Genomic DNA, 13,477 nt, shown 5'->3' on the forward strand with positions numbered 1-13,477 from the left:
GATGATAAGCTTAAATGTTACAAATGTGGCTGTCTTAGGACATGTGAAGATCCTCAGCATTGTAAGAGGATGTAGCTGTCCTCTGTTTCCCAGTTAATACACCAAGAAATCATGCTTCAACACAAGTTTCCTTCAACATTTCTGATCTTGCTGTGGGACAAAAGGTAATGATTACAGTATGGCTCTGTTTCTCAGTTCTAGGCCTGGGTACCAGAGTTCCAGAAGCCTAAGCAATGATGTTGATTCATTGGAGTACCTTAAAGAAATCAGTCACCTTCTAGATGCTGGTTTCTATCTCTGTTTCTGTTTGTTGTGAGGATCCACCAACAGTTATGTTTATCTCTCTGCACCATCATCTGATAGCATTGATTGGGAAGGGTGATGCTACCTGATAAAAAATGTTTAGGTGTAATTTTTTTGTCATTGCAAGAAATTCAAGTTTCCACAGATAGAATTATCTCAGATTTTGTATTCAAATCCATCAAGGGTTTTTTATTTATTAAAAAACTAGCATTGTCAGATATATACAGCAAAAGTTTAGTTAAAAATGGAGGGGGAGAAAAACCCTATTTGGTGCAAAAATCAGTTGAGTACAGTGTTGTTGCAAACAATCCCAAAACCAAGGTTTTCATTGTGCACTGCCTGTGGCTAGCACCTATGCCAGGCAGTAACTAATAGCTTGCAGTTTGGCCTTGTTTTTCTGGGATAGCAGAATAGTGCTTAAAGCAAATTTGAACTAGAAGGAAGAGGCATTACTGAAGCATATCCCTGAACCTCAGGTAACAAATGCCAGCCTGTGTCTGTGAAACACATTAAAGTAGCTTCAGGGCTGCTGTCACTCATGCTGTCTGCCTGCTCCAGAAGTGCTGTTAGGGCTGCTGGAGAGAAGATGAATGGAGTGACTCTTCAGCAATTTCTGGTGGCTTAGCTTTAGAGGGGTGGCATGGCACAGAAGTAACCACAGCTCTTTTATGACATGGTGACAAGCTAGTTGCATATTAAGCCAGTAAAAACTGGCAACTGAGGCTTTTCATCTGGCTGAGAGTTTGAATGCACTCGCTGGATTTTGTTTTAACGAAAGTGCCAGTGTCCATAGACTTGCCCATTTGAATATCCCTGAAAAACAAAGTACTTTTTTTTCCTTTACCCTTCAAAGAAATGAGAGATTAGCTGCCAGATTGAACTCTCTTTTGTGATGAAATATCTGCCACCAACTCCTTTCTGTCACTATAATCTTTAGATTTACTAATTAGTGCCCTTCAGGGCTGTTAGGTGAGGAGCTGATGGTCAGAATATGAATTCTTTCCACAACACCTTTTTCAGACAGGTAGTCAAGAAGATCAAACTGTGTCCTGTGTAATACTCTTCAAGAGCAACACCTGTTCAAAAAACATTGGTCTTACAGTTTTCTGACAGCACTTTTCTTCATGAAATTATCCTCCTAATTGATGCCAAAAGCAGAAGTCTGCTATTAACAGTAGGCTGGTGCAAAGCCCAGAAGACAGGGTACTCAGCATGCTTTGGGCAGGCTCACTTTCTTTTCTTAAATGTTTCCTTTAATCCTCCAAACCTCTGCAAAGGCAGGTTTTCACTTTTACTGCAAATGGACTATTTTGAGATAAATATGTGCTAGAAAATTGAAGCATTTTAATGCCCACACCTACCAGACTAATTTTTATGGCATGGCAATGTTTGACAGATAGAAAAGCTGTTGGGTTTTCCTAAGAACTTAAGAAATGAAAGGAAATAAGCTTATAACAAACTTTGTCTCTGAAGCTCCAGGCTGCTTGTGAGACTGACAACACAGAGAGTTCTCTGTGCTGAAACACACTAAATTCTGGGATAACAGGTATATGAAACTCAGTAAGGAATAAAGACAAAACTAATGCAGCATTTCAGCCTCTTTTTTTCAATCCATAAATGTTTCCATTTATACACTTATTTATGTAGGTGGTGATCTCCTATAGTTTTCACAAATTGACACACAGAACATTGCTATGCACGTGGGACAAATAACCATGATAAGTAGCACGAAGTGACTAAAAACCTTAAATGTTACAGGGCAAAGAATATTTTGTCCACCCTTGCATGTATCTGGGTACTACATATATATGTATATACTGTAAGCAAAGAAAATCATATGGTAATTCACAGTCTTATATAACAGTCTTTATAGTTTTGTGATTTCTGCATGCAGGTTTTGCCACACATCTTGCACTATGGTTTGTTTCTTCATCCCTTTGTGCTGTGTTTCCACCATTCCAAATGTGCAGCAGCAGATAGAGTTCCAATCTACCAGGTTCTTCTTTTTCTCTTCTCTATCCTCTATGAATTAACATTTCAGGCAAGTACCTTTGTCACAAACAGAAAATGTAAGAAAAGGTAACCTGAATGTGATGCAATTCAATTCTTGTCACAAAAAGAAAAAAATTACTTTTCCTTATTGTTTTACAATCATATTTAAAAAGTAGTGATAATCATCCACAATGATTTTCACATGTTTCTCTTCCCAGATTCATAAATAGGAATTTATAATGCCAAAGCATTTATAAGGTATAGTTATCTCAGATACATGGTCCTAAACAACACCACATTAATTAGCAGTACTGGAAAATGGGTCAGAAGAGATGTCTTTATTTTTTTGCACAATTTTGCTCTTAATGTCCCTGAAGTGGCTAAATACTTTCATCAGTAAAGGAGACATTGACCAAAATTTCATGGATGTGTGGTTTATGGTGGTATTTTTTCTGAACATGAATTAAATATTACATAAAGCATTAATTGTCAGGGATGTTCGGGTTGAGGGTTTTTTTCTCAGTAAAAGAGCCTTAGAAATCTCAGATTTCCTTTTTGAGAGTTGATATTAGTTGCTAGCAAGACTGTTGCATGGAGACCTAATATGTCTGGTGAGCAGCTATGTCCAAACCACACCCGAAACACTTATCTTGTCTGGGGAGCTGGTGTCTAAACAGTACCCTTCTGCTTCAGAGGTTGGGCTTTGACTTTATAAATGGTGCTTATTTTTTTGCAGCTGCCATCTTTCAGTCTCCAGAGTTAGCAACAAACCCTTCCAGGAATATTTGTGGGGGAACAAGGCATTCAGAGTCACTCTTTGTTCATTTGAAAATGAAATAAATTAGGCAATGTGTTCTACATGTTTGCCACAAAGGCTAGTATTATTGCTATTTAACTGATGGCTGTCATTTACTGAAATGCTGAAACACATATTTAATTTTAATGTTACTGTCACATCTGAATTGATAAGTTAGGTATGCAAATTTGATTTCAAAGGAGAAATTAAGTAGCTAATCAGCTGATCATTGCACTCATAGTATGCCATTAGCATTTTTGGTTTTATGTTGTTATTTATCTTTGACTACTGGGTAGTTTTACTCTCACAGCACATTATTTAATCCAATTGCCATTTTTCTTGTTATATTTAATTAAAACTTGTGAAGAAAACAGTTACAAGGGAAATAAAATTATTATTTTAAATTAGCTTGGTATATACCTTACAGAGGTAGGAACAATGCTAGATAAACATGTCTGTGAATATAAGATACCACACATACACCTTCAGCACACAGGTTATTCTGTTGAACTACAACTTTTGTATTTTCCATTGAGAGATAAATTTATATGAATGGGGTAGAACAAATCAAAGACAGTAACTACTTGAATTTTTACTTTTCCAGCATTGTGCTTTGGATTGTTTTCCATTGTTTTGAGCATTCATCATACTGCCAGGCTACCAGCTGGTCCATTGAACTGATGACAGGTTACTCCTGAAGCATGTTAGGGGAGGTTTTTCTTCTATATGGTTCTCTAGTTTGATCTTCAAAATCCAATCCTCAGATGATTATTCTCTGTGGAAAGCATCAGCAGATTGTGGGAATTTTTTCCCCTGTAACTTGTTTTTTGTAGTGTAGATGAATTTGGAAGAATGCTAAGAAGAATGTTTAAGGCTCTTATAAGCCACTAACTTCCCTTTTTTAAAGAGGGAGATCAGGGTAGAGAAAGTTTGCAGGGAATACACCTTGTCAGAACTATCTTTTTGCTTAGAAACTCCAGTAGTTCCTGGCTTGGAGGCAAATTTTACATTTAGTGAGGAGCAACTTCTTTATACATGAAAACCCACACATACTTGATAAGTCAATGTAGACAGATCACACATTTTGAAATTCCAGAATATAAATGCCCTGAAAATGTCATTTTCTCTGAATGTGGAGTGGAAGGAGATATCTTCTTGCCATTGCAGCTCTATGCTGCTGTGACTGTACATGGTTTACACCCCCACACTGGATGAGTTGTGTGCTTTTCCAGTTCTCTTCCTGTCCCTTGATCCCAAACTGCTTTTTGCAGTTTGCAAAAAGCTAACTAGATATTATGCACAGGGAACAAGGCAGAGCTGAGGCAAAGATGCTGGAAAGATGCATTGCAAACAAAGTGAGAAACTTAGACTGTGAGTTGGACTGGGGGACAAAATTGGGAATTTGGCATAGAGCTTCTGTCAGAGACTCTTAAATGTTTTCAGGCAAGACCAGGTGCTCTGAGAGTAGCCAACACTCTTGATCTCTTATGCAGCTTGCACAGTGATGTAGAAACTGGTGAAATTTGGGAAAAAAAAAAAATAAATGAGTCTGAAAAGAAGCTTCACTGCCAGCAGGACAGCAGCAACTTCTTAGGCGTGGTAGTGGGGAACAAAGCCAAAGGAGATACCTGGAACAGATACAGAGTTTAGAAGACAGCTGAATACCTAGTGAGACAAGAAAAATATAGTCGAGCTACCAGAAAGGGAAAATGAGACTAGTTAACAAGACTACTGGGTGAGAGAAGGCAATGCGGCAGTGAGTGGGCAGCAGTGCAGAAAAGTAGAGGAGGGCTGGTTATGCAAAAGAGCTGGGAGTAGGGTGAGAAATTAACTACTTTTCTGGGACTAATGAAGGGAGAGGATGTGTCTTAGGAGCAATCAGGAATAGAGCAGAGGCATTTGAGGAGCATGGCCACACTGACTGAGTTTGGAGAAGGTGGGGGGCAAAACATTGAAGTCTGTTCCCGATAAAGCACACTTTTCTACAGAGCCTGGCGCTGGACCTGAGATCCAGGGCCTCTTACATACTATTGTATGCTGTTGTTTCCAGTAAAGGCCAGGAGCCCATGAGTTTGCAGCAGATGTCACCCATGTCAGCTTTCTCACTTTAGACACAATAATAATGAGGATATGGCAGTTTGATCTCCTTTAGGGGTGATTGCACCTGCTCAGAGACCCAGGAAGGGCTCGATTCATACCAAGACCTCTGACACCAGATATTCATTAGGGTTAAATAAAAGCTGGTGTGTTACAAATACTACAGTATACAAATACAGTAGGATGTGTTCTACACCAATGCCTAGAATATCCCCTTATATGTGGGAAACAGCTGAAATTATTACTCCAGAAGCTGTACTGCAATGACTGTATTAAATGGCACTCATTGGCATAAAAAAACTGAGTGATTTCTGCTGACTCTTCTCCATTCTGACTAAAACAGCTAAAACATTCAGTTGAAGTAGCATCAGAACTTGTTCCCTAGGTTTTGTACCTACTACCCAGAAGTGCATGTCCATGAATGCCATCTGAAACTATGTTAAGTCTGAAGGTTTTTCTGCTTCTCTAGTTCAACAAACACATCTATGTTGCACTGTCTGTCACACAATGGGAAATAGGTTCCACTGGGGGTTGGTGAATAAGCAAGTCTGTGAATTCTGCTCTTAGATATTGTGCAGGGAACATGAAGTGAAACCTAAAAATTGACTGGGTCCAGTATATGGAGTCTGGGGTGTTGGTCCATCCAGCTTTAAACCAGTACTTTGCTCTGCACTGATACTCAGTGCTTCCATCCCTTGTCTTCCAGAGCCTGACCTGGGACATGTGCTTTGATTTCCAGGAGTACCATATGAACTTCACTGTAACTGATGCAGTAGCAGCTACACTTGGGGTGGATATGGTAGTGCCTAAGTCTGACTATTTTGGACATTTAGGCTCTGGGGTTCAGACTGACCACCCAAACACTGTGAGGGCTCCACGCCTAGGCTCTTTGGCTGTCAGAGGGAATTAACACCACTCCTGACAATGCCCAAGGCTTCCCTGCACATGGTGTGTGTGAAACATCCAAATTGTATTTTGAAGAGCACCAGAGAAAAACCTTTAAGGAGATTAAACTTCAGAAGGGTTTATGTATGGCATCTGAACCCAAAACCTAAAAACGAGGGGAAGGAAAGCAGTCACAGTCAGCTCATTAAGTGAGATGGGGGGGAAAAAAAGAGTATGTAACTGTTAAATTGGATAATATATCATCTTGTGGATGTACATGATATTGAGTACTCTAGCACTAATTTATCCATTTCCAAATTTTTTATTATTAGACATTGTAATCTGTTAGTATAGTCCTTCATTAATTTTTTTATATGATTTATAATCCGACAGATGGTAAGCTTTTGCAATTATTATCCCTTTATTTCCTCAGAATGCGACCTAGCCATTTTTGGAATATATGCCTAAAGGAAATGTTGGTTATTTCAATGGTTGTGTAAGTTAAAACTGTAGCATACAATATAATGCAAAGGACAATTCTATAGTGATAAGTCAGAGGACCGTATGACTTCATAGGGCTTTTTCTATTTGTGCTTTGTGTGGTTCTGGAAAAGGGAGTTAGCTTTTCTCTGTGTTATCCTGCTGCTCAGCCTCAGGGAAAGACTGGACTTGGACAGGATAAATTAATTTTCATTTGGATTGTGTCTCTCTCCCTTTCTCCCAGCATTGCATTTGAAGTTGCTGTGTTGTGTGATCAAAAGGCATGTGATGCAGAAAGGCAGTCAGCCCTGCTACCATCAGCACAACTGTGTACAATACAGATGGTACTAGGGATTATGGAGATACTATCTGACCAGTAAACAGAAGAAAAGCATCCAGTCTTTAATAAAATGGCTGTATCAATGAGAGTGGAAAAACATTTGATCAGTGTAGGCAAGGTAACACTTAGTAAAAAGCTTAAGGATTAACTTCTAAACTCTAGGTGATGTGGAGAAAGAAAAAAGGAAAATGTTTACCTTCTGAAATCAAATGCATTTACTTCACAGGGCACCAAACATCCCACACAGAAAAATCTTCCTTTGGCTAACATGTATTGCCTAACTCCAGAAATAGTGCCAAGTTAGTCAGAGAGAATCAGCTTTCCCAAAGTTATTCCCTGCCTACATATTGTCTTAGAAGTTAAGCAAGAAAATTGAGAGCATCTCAATTTGTATGATTGGAATTTTTTTCCCCTTCCCTTCCCTTCCCTTCCCTTCCCTTCCCTTCCCTTCCCTTCCCTTCCCTTCCCTTCCCTTCCCTTCCCTTCCCTTCCCTTCCCTTCCCTTCCCTTCCCTTCCCTTCCCTTCCCTTCCCTTCCCTTCCCTTCCCTTCCCTTCCCTTCCCTTCCCTTCCCTTCCCTTCCCTTCCCTCCATCTTGTGTTGTAGCACCCTTTCAGTTGCAGTCTCTCCATATAATATGTCTGGACCCTTTTTTCCTCTGTAAACTCAGAACATTCAGGTTTTGGTCCATTTGGCAGGACTGCTGACACATGAACTGTTCTCAGTCCTCCTGATGTGCCTGGAGCTGCCTGAAGGAAAAAAAAGTGTTGCTGTGTGAAGAGGATAACTAGCAAGGAATAATCTTGGCAAAAATAATTTCTATTAACATTGTGAAATTTGACATAATTTCTTTGATTACTTGTTCTAGAAATAATGTATTTCTTAACTGCAGACATGTCTGTAATGCCTACTCCAGTTAAGTTTTGGAAAACATTTATCATTCTGATGCTGTTTTCAGGTGCTTGTAGCTTTATGGAAGCATTCAAATTTCACTTTTCAACCCTGCTTAGCTTATGACAGCTAAAGACACAATGCTTTCTGCTGGTAGTCATGTAGAGGGATGTGGTGTTGTGGAGAAAACAGTGTTCTGCAACTTGAGAAGAAAAGTAGTAGCTTTGATCACTTTAATTTAATAGACTCAGACTATTTATTCTTCTCCTTTACTAAAGAAGAAATACCCTGCATATTAGGACTAGGTATCTACTACTTGGCTAATGACAGATCATGAGTCTACTTGGCCTAACCGCATCTCCATTGTTGCGTTCTGTCTTCTTACAACGGCGTAAAACTTGTTTAGACAAAAGTGGTGTCACAAAGATGAACCTAATGAAGCAATAATACCGCTTTCTGTTCTAGAAAGACTCCAGTCTTCAAAAAAAGCTGCCTTGTGGGTTTCATTATTCCTTCATCCCATGGAACACAGTTGTCCAGCCTTTGTCTTTAAACTTCTCTCTGCTGTGTAGATAAATACATATATCTGCTCTGTCTTTTCTTCAGCTTCCTGAATCTGGAAGGGAGGACAGGAAACAGTTCCCCCTGAATGGATCAGCCAAAGATGTGTTTACCATGGATGACACCACTCAGTTCTGCAAGACTCAAAACACCATTTAGTATTGTTATAGCAAAATCATGTTTATCAGGGAAATCAACTGACTGGCTGAGAATTCCTTTTCAAATTTTCTATTGTGTGTCTTTGAACAGCTCACATATTCTTTTCAATCTAGGAAAAAAACATCTATAAACCCTCTGCAAACTTACTTTAATATTGCAGCTGATAACAAAGAAATATATGCAAGAGAGAAACACACTTCTGCAATTGTTCCAAAATGGTATTCTCTTTGGCAGTCCAGCTCAGACTACTCTATACCAAGTTATTTTGGAGGCTACCTAATCCAACAAAACCTGAATCAGTTGCTTCTTAAATGCTGTCTTGTTGTTTAACAAGTGCCACCCTTGGTCAAGGGAACAAGAAGTTTCTCCTGTACAAGGTAACATGAAATGGATTTGAAAAATGGTCTGCCACTTGTGTTTGTGGGAAAAAATCTATGAGAGCTTTGTCATGGTCAGCATGGTCAGAAGATTAATGGCAGCTGGGACTTGAGTCAATCAGTGTTGAAACAGACCAAACCAATTAAATAAATGAAAACATTTAACAGAGCCTGTATCAATAACTACAGATGAATATTAATGCAGACATGTAAGATTTGGAGTGGGGGAAAATAAAACAGTGTAAAGAATAGAAAATGCTTAGACGGGAAGAGTTTCACTACATTTTTGCTGCTGATCACCCCAAAGGATTTGGCACTGGAAGGAAAACTGTGCTAAGACTTGTACAGATAAGCTGGAGCTGTATTATTTTTCCATAATATGTCTACTTTACCTTTTTCTCCTATTTTTCAGCTGTAATCTTCAAATAGCTTTTACATGGGTAAAAGTTTTGGGTTTGTGTTGTTTATATTATTGACTCATAATAGGGAACACACATGAATTCTTGTGTTTAATTACATGATCAAGGCAAAGTTCATTATTGGATCTTGATATGTACAGCACCACAGGATATTTAATATGGATATGAGCACTGCCTTTTCCCTAGGTCAGTTCTTCATTAGGTGACAATTCTATCTAGCTGTGACCATCCTTGTGACTGGGGAAGTTTCTCTGGACTAGTTAACTTTCTGAATTTTCCCAGAGATTGTTTATAACTTAAGACAAGGTTGTTGATGATGACAGGAGTCTTAGGATTGCAATTAGGCAGCTCTTAAGAGATGTTCAGGTTTATCTAATGTTGCTGGTTTTGCTGTAGATGTATCTTTTAAGAGCATGAGAAAGTAATGGGCAGTGCTTGAAGGGGGTCTGACTGTGATTATAAGGAGAACTGTGGTGAAATGGATATACTGAGGATTAGTAAGTGGATACAAAGATATTAAAATTCTTACATCAAGGAAAGTGATGCTCAAAAACAATTTATAGATTCTGGTGTGCTGGGGGAAAGAGTATGTTATTCAGATTGGAATTTTCAAGAACTTTGGAAAAAAATTAATTATTTTTAAAATCATGAGGCATTTTTTGTCTTTCAGATGACTAAAAAAGAGAATTCATGTTCAGAATAAGAAATGGAATAACTTGTGTCTTTCTCCTCTACTTCCTGGCCACAGCATTAGTAACTTAGACATACAACTTGATTTCTGCATGGCAACCAGTTATCTTTGGGGTGCAGCTTTCTTTCATAAGGGAACACTGCTGGAAGGGGTCTAAACAAGCTTTCTTCTACAGAATACTAATTGAATTCAAGTGTCTCTCTAAGCTGGGATGTGCTCCTGAAAGACAGGAGAAACAAAACAGAGCATCATGCAGTTAAATTCACCTTGCTGTACCTCAGCTTCAGTAAGTTGGTGGATGGTATGACCTCAGAGAGGTTCATCTCGCTGCTAAGGGGAATTGTTCAGCTGAGTGAGAGCAGACAGGAAAGCAAGCAAACAAACCATCACCAGCAACAACAACAACAATGAAAACTGCTCCTTATAACTACAGACTGAACCAAAAGGCATCAAAATTTACTCTCTGCAACTGATGTAGTTGCTTATAAAATTGTATATTCTACACTAACATAATTTGGAGCAGTTTGAAATTTCATTTCTGTTTTTTAGTTCTAAGAGGCACCTTTTTATCGCTTTATAATGACATGAACATCAAAATGTTCAATATTTTTAGAAGTTAAGTAGGAAAATAAGTTTGCTTGCTGCCTTCCTCTCCTTCCCAGAAGCACAATGGAACACCTCCATATAAATAAAAACACAGATTTGACCAGTTGTCAGGAAAAGGGGGAAATATCCATTACTTAGCAAAGCAATAGGTTTTAAAATTAAAATCTAGTGTGAAGGCAATAAGAAAAACTACTATGGAAAAAAGACTGGTACAAACACAACCACATTGTCTGTTGAATTTTGATTCTCTATTTTACCCTTAGGACTCTTGAATTGGCCTACTGTTGTTCGACAACACCACAAAAATGAACATAACTATGCTTTTGGTTTTAGACACCTTTTAATTTTCAGGCAAGGTAAGTTTTATTAACGTAACTATTCTGATAGAATATAAATATATTCTTAATCATGTTGTGAAAATCACTTCAGAAATGTGCTGGTTCTTTGTCCTATTCTTGCCGTGCTTCACAAAGCTAATCTATTATATTGGCATGAACACTTGAACACATCATTTTCACTAGGGGAATTCTGAAATTTCAACTTTTCTGGCATATTCTAAACATGCAAAATATTCCTTAAAAGGACAAGACAGCAAAAAGTTTCTCTTTACTATCTTTCCTTTGGCACATTAGATTTTTATTTTGTTTTGTAACTTGTGTGTATAGTCATCTGTGTGATGACTCCTGAAATGAGAAAAAGAATTAAAAGAACCCCAGTTTCAACCCTGAGACTAGCAGAAATCCCTTCTCAGCCAGTCCTTGGGTCTGTACCTTCCCTGACTACTCATATCAAAGAAGACCCAATCTAAATTAAGAGGCTCTAATAATCTCTTGAGACTTTTCCTAATAATTGCATCCATAGGTAGAATTTGATTTATAGGTAATACTCTATGCTTCATAATAGATAAGAATGGATGGGAATATCAACTGTTTTTTGGTGATAATAATCCCCCTAGATGTCCATCTGTCAATTAAGAGAATTCTTCAGAAAGTGGAAGTGAACAGTGGAGAGCAAAATTGTAACATGCTATAGAATTATGGAATTACTTGGTTTGGAAGGGACCTTAAATATAATCTAATTCCAAATGCCCTGCTATGGAGGTATAGTTTCAGTATAATTGTCTAGTTTTACAGTTTCATGTTATAGATTTTCATTACTAATTCCCAACTGTAGATGAACTTGAACTGCATAATTCTTAGTGCATTATTAGAGTGTCTAGATGGTGAAGGGTGGCTTATACCAAGTGAGACTTGCAGGTGCTATCAATTTCTTTGCACTATTGAATTGTTTGTTTAAAAGAAGAAGATGAAACCCCATGTTCACCCTACATGATAGCACAGAATAAGTGAGGCTGAAAAGAACCCCTGTTCTGGCTGCTTCTGGGAATAATGGAGTTTTGTTGGCTCAGCATGGTGTGTCCATTTGAGACACTGGGGTGGGAATTTCACTGAGACTATTATTAGAGCTCCTGTCTTCACAACATCTCAAACAAAAACTGAACCAAACCAGTGGGAAAATGCATAATTCATAGTCACATTGATAGGCAAGAATTTTTAATTTTAAAGCACTGACAAGTGCCCAAGCCACATTTTTAAATGTTTTGTGCTTGCTTAAAGGCAACTGGGTTATCAAAATAAGGTTCTTATTAGTTCAGCTTTGTAACAGCTCAAGCAGACAGTTTTATCTGATCAGGAGAGGAGTTTCTGCAAAGAACTCGAAAAATAAGCCCTGTGTCCTGATCCCCAACATCATGTGCTGCAGAGTAGAGGTATCCCAGTGGCTTCCTGCAGCAAGTGACAGTAAATTATTTTTCTGTTCATTACCATATTAAATGAGAATAGTGTTTTATTCTCCTATTCAGTGACACTTTTCTGGATCATTCAGCATAATTAGTTTAAAAAAATACTATTTGAGCAGAACATAGCTGCCTAATTTCCTAGTTTAGAAGACACAGGTGTGTGAGGATAAAAGCTTCCTTTGTTTGAATAAACAGAAAATGTCTCATAGCTTTTCAAATAACTGCCTTTAAAAGAATCTAGGTAAATGAAGACAGAAGTACCTGTTCAATATTTATTCATTGAAGAGCAGAGAGATTTCTGCTCTGTCTTGTTTTTGAAACAATGTTCGAAGCTGTCCTAGTATGATGGTAATGAGCCTAATGAATTGTCACTGGAGATGAATTTGGTCCTGGTATCTCTGTTTTCACCTGCCAGAAAAAAAAATGTTTTTAATCTAACTCTACATATTAATCACTCATAGACAAGGAGACAAGTCCTGGAACAATTCTGTCTTCTTTATATGGACATTCTAACTCAGCTTGTTATATAATGAAGGGAAAGGAAAGTCAGGTTCACTCAATTTTTGTAACGACTTTGAATCAGTTCCACAGATTTTATCAGGTTTACCCCCAAACTCAGTAATTTCCAGCTAGATTAATCATTGTCTGAGAAAATGTATAACTTTAAAAATGTCTTTGGAGCATGGAAAAAGAAAAAACACTTTGGAAATTTATTGTCTGACTTGTTTACAAATGGTTGCTTTAAAAGAAATTTGGGTTACTTTTAAATGTCTTCAATAGTCTGACTTTCAGACTGGTGGGAAAAGTGCTGTGTTCATGCTCTGCCGAGACAGGCAAGCTACTCCTGCCAGCACTGAGAGAGTGGCCCTGCAGTGTCTGGGCGAAGGGCCTGGGATCTCTGGGCTGGCAGTGGCCAGGGAGGGGCTCTGGAGGCAAGGCTGTTCTCTCCTGCCTTCCCTCAGAGCGGCCTCCCTGCACCAAACCTTCTGGCATGTCTGACAGGCTCCAGCTCCCTCTGCCCAGATTAGAGGGAAATATGTTGACTTTAAAAAGCAGTCTCTTCTATCTGCATTTACCATGGCC

At 38.4% G+C, this 13,477-nt stretch overlaps 1 long non-coding RNA gene across 9 annotated transcripts in view; it reads right to left on the bottom strand.

Annotated features, from left to right (window-relative positions):
* Nucleotides 1-464: 464 nt before the first annotated feature.
* Nucleotides 465-13,477, bottom strand: part of LOC135300279 (uncharacterized) — a 108,576-nt gene continuing 95,563 nt past the window's right edge. For 3 of the 9 annotated variants that reach the window (XR_010362139.1, XR_010362135.1, XR_010362137.1), the window contains 3 exons: nt 7,502-7,641; nt 7,090-7,170; nt 465-4,719 (listed from right to left, as the gene is read on the bottom strand). This is a non-coding gene — a long non-coding RNA (uncharacterized LOC135300279). Of the gene's footprint in view, nt 4,720-7,089; nt 7,171-7,501; nt 7,642-8,233; nt 8,400-12,655; nt 12,803-13,477 lie in introns of all 9 variants that reach the window. The other 6 variants (XR_010362133.1, XR_010362140.1, XR_010362138.1 and 3 more) reach the window with 4 other exon arrangements.

This window comes from Passer domesticus, chromosome 5, assembly GCF_036417665.1.
Source record: "Passer domesticus isolate bPasDom1 chromosome 5, bPasDom1.hap1, whole genome shotgun sequence".
In the NCBI taxonomy this organism is placed as follows: Eukaryota; Metazoa; Chordata; class Aves; order Passeriformes; family Passeridae; genus Passer; species Passer domesticus.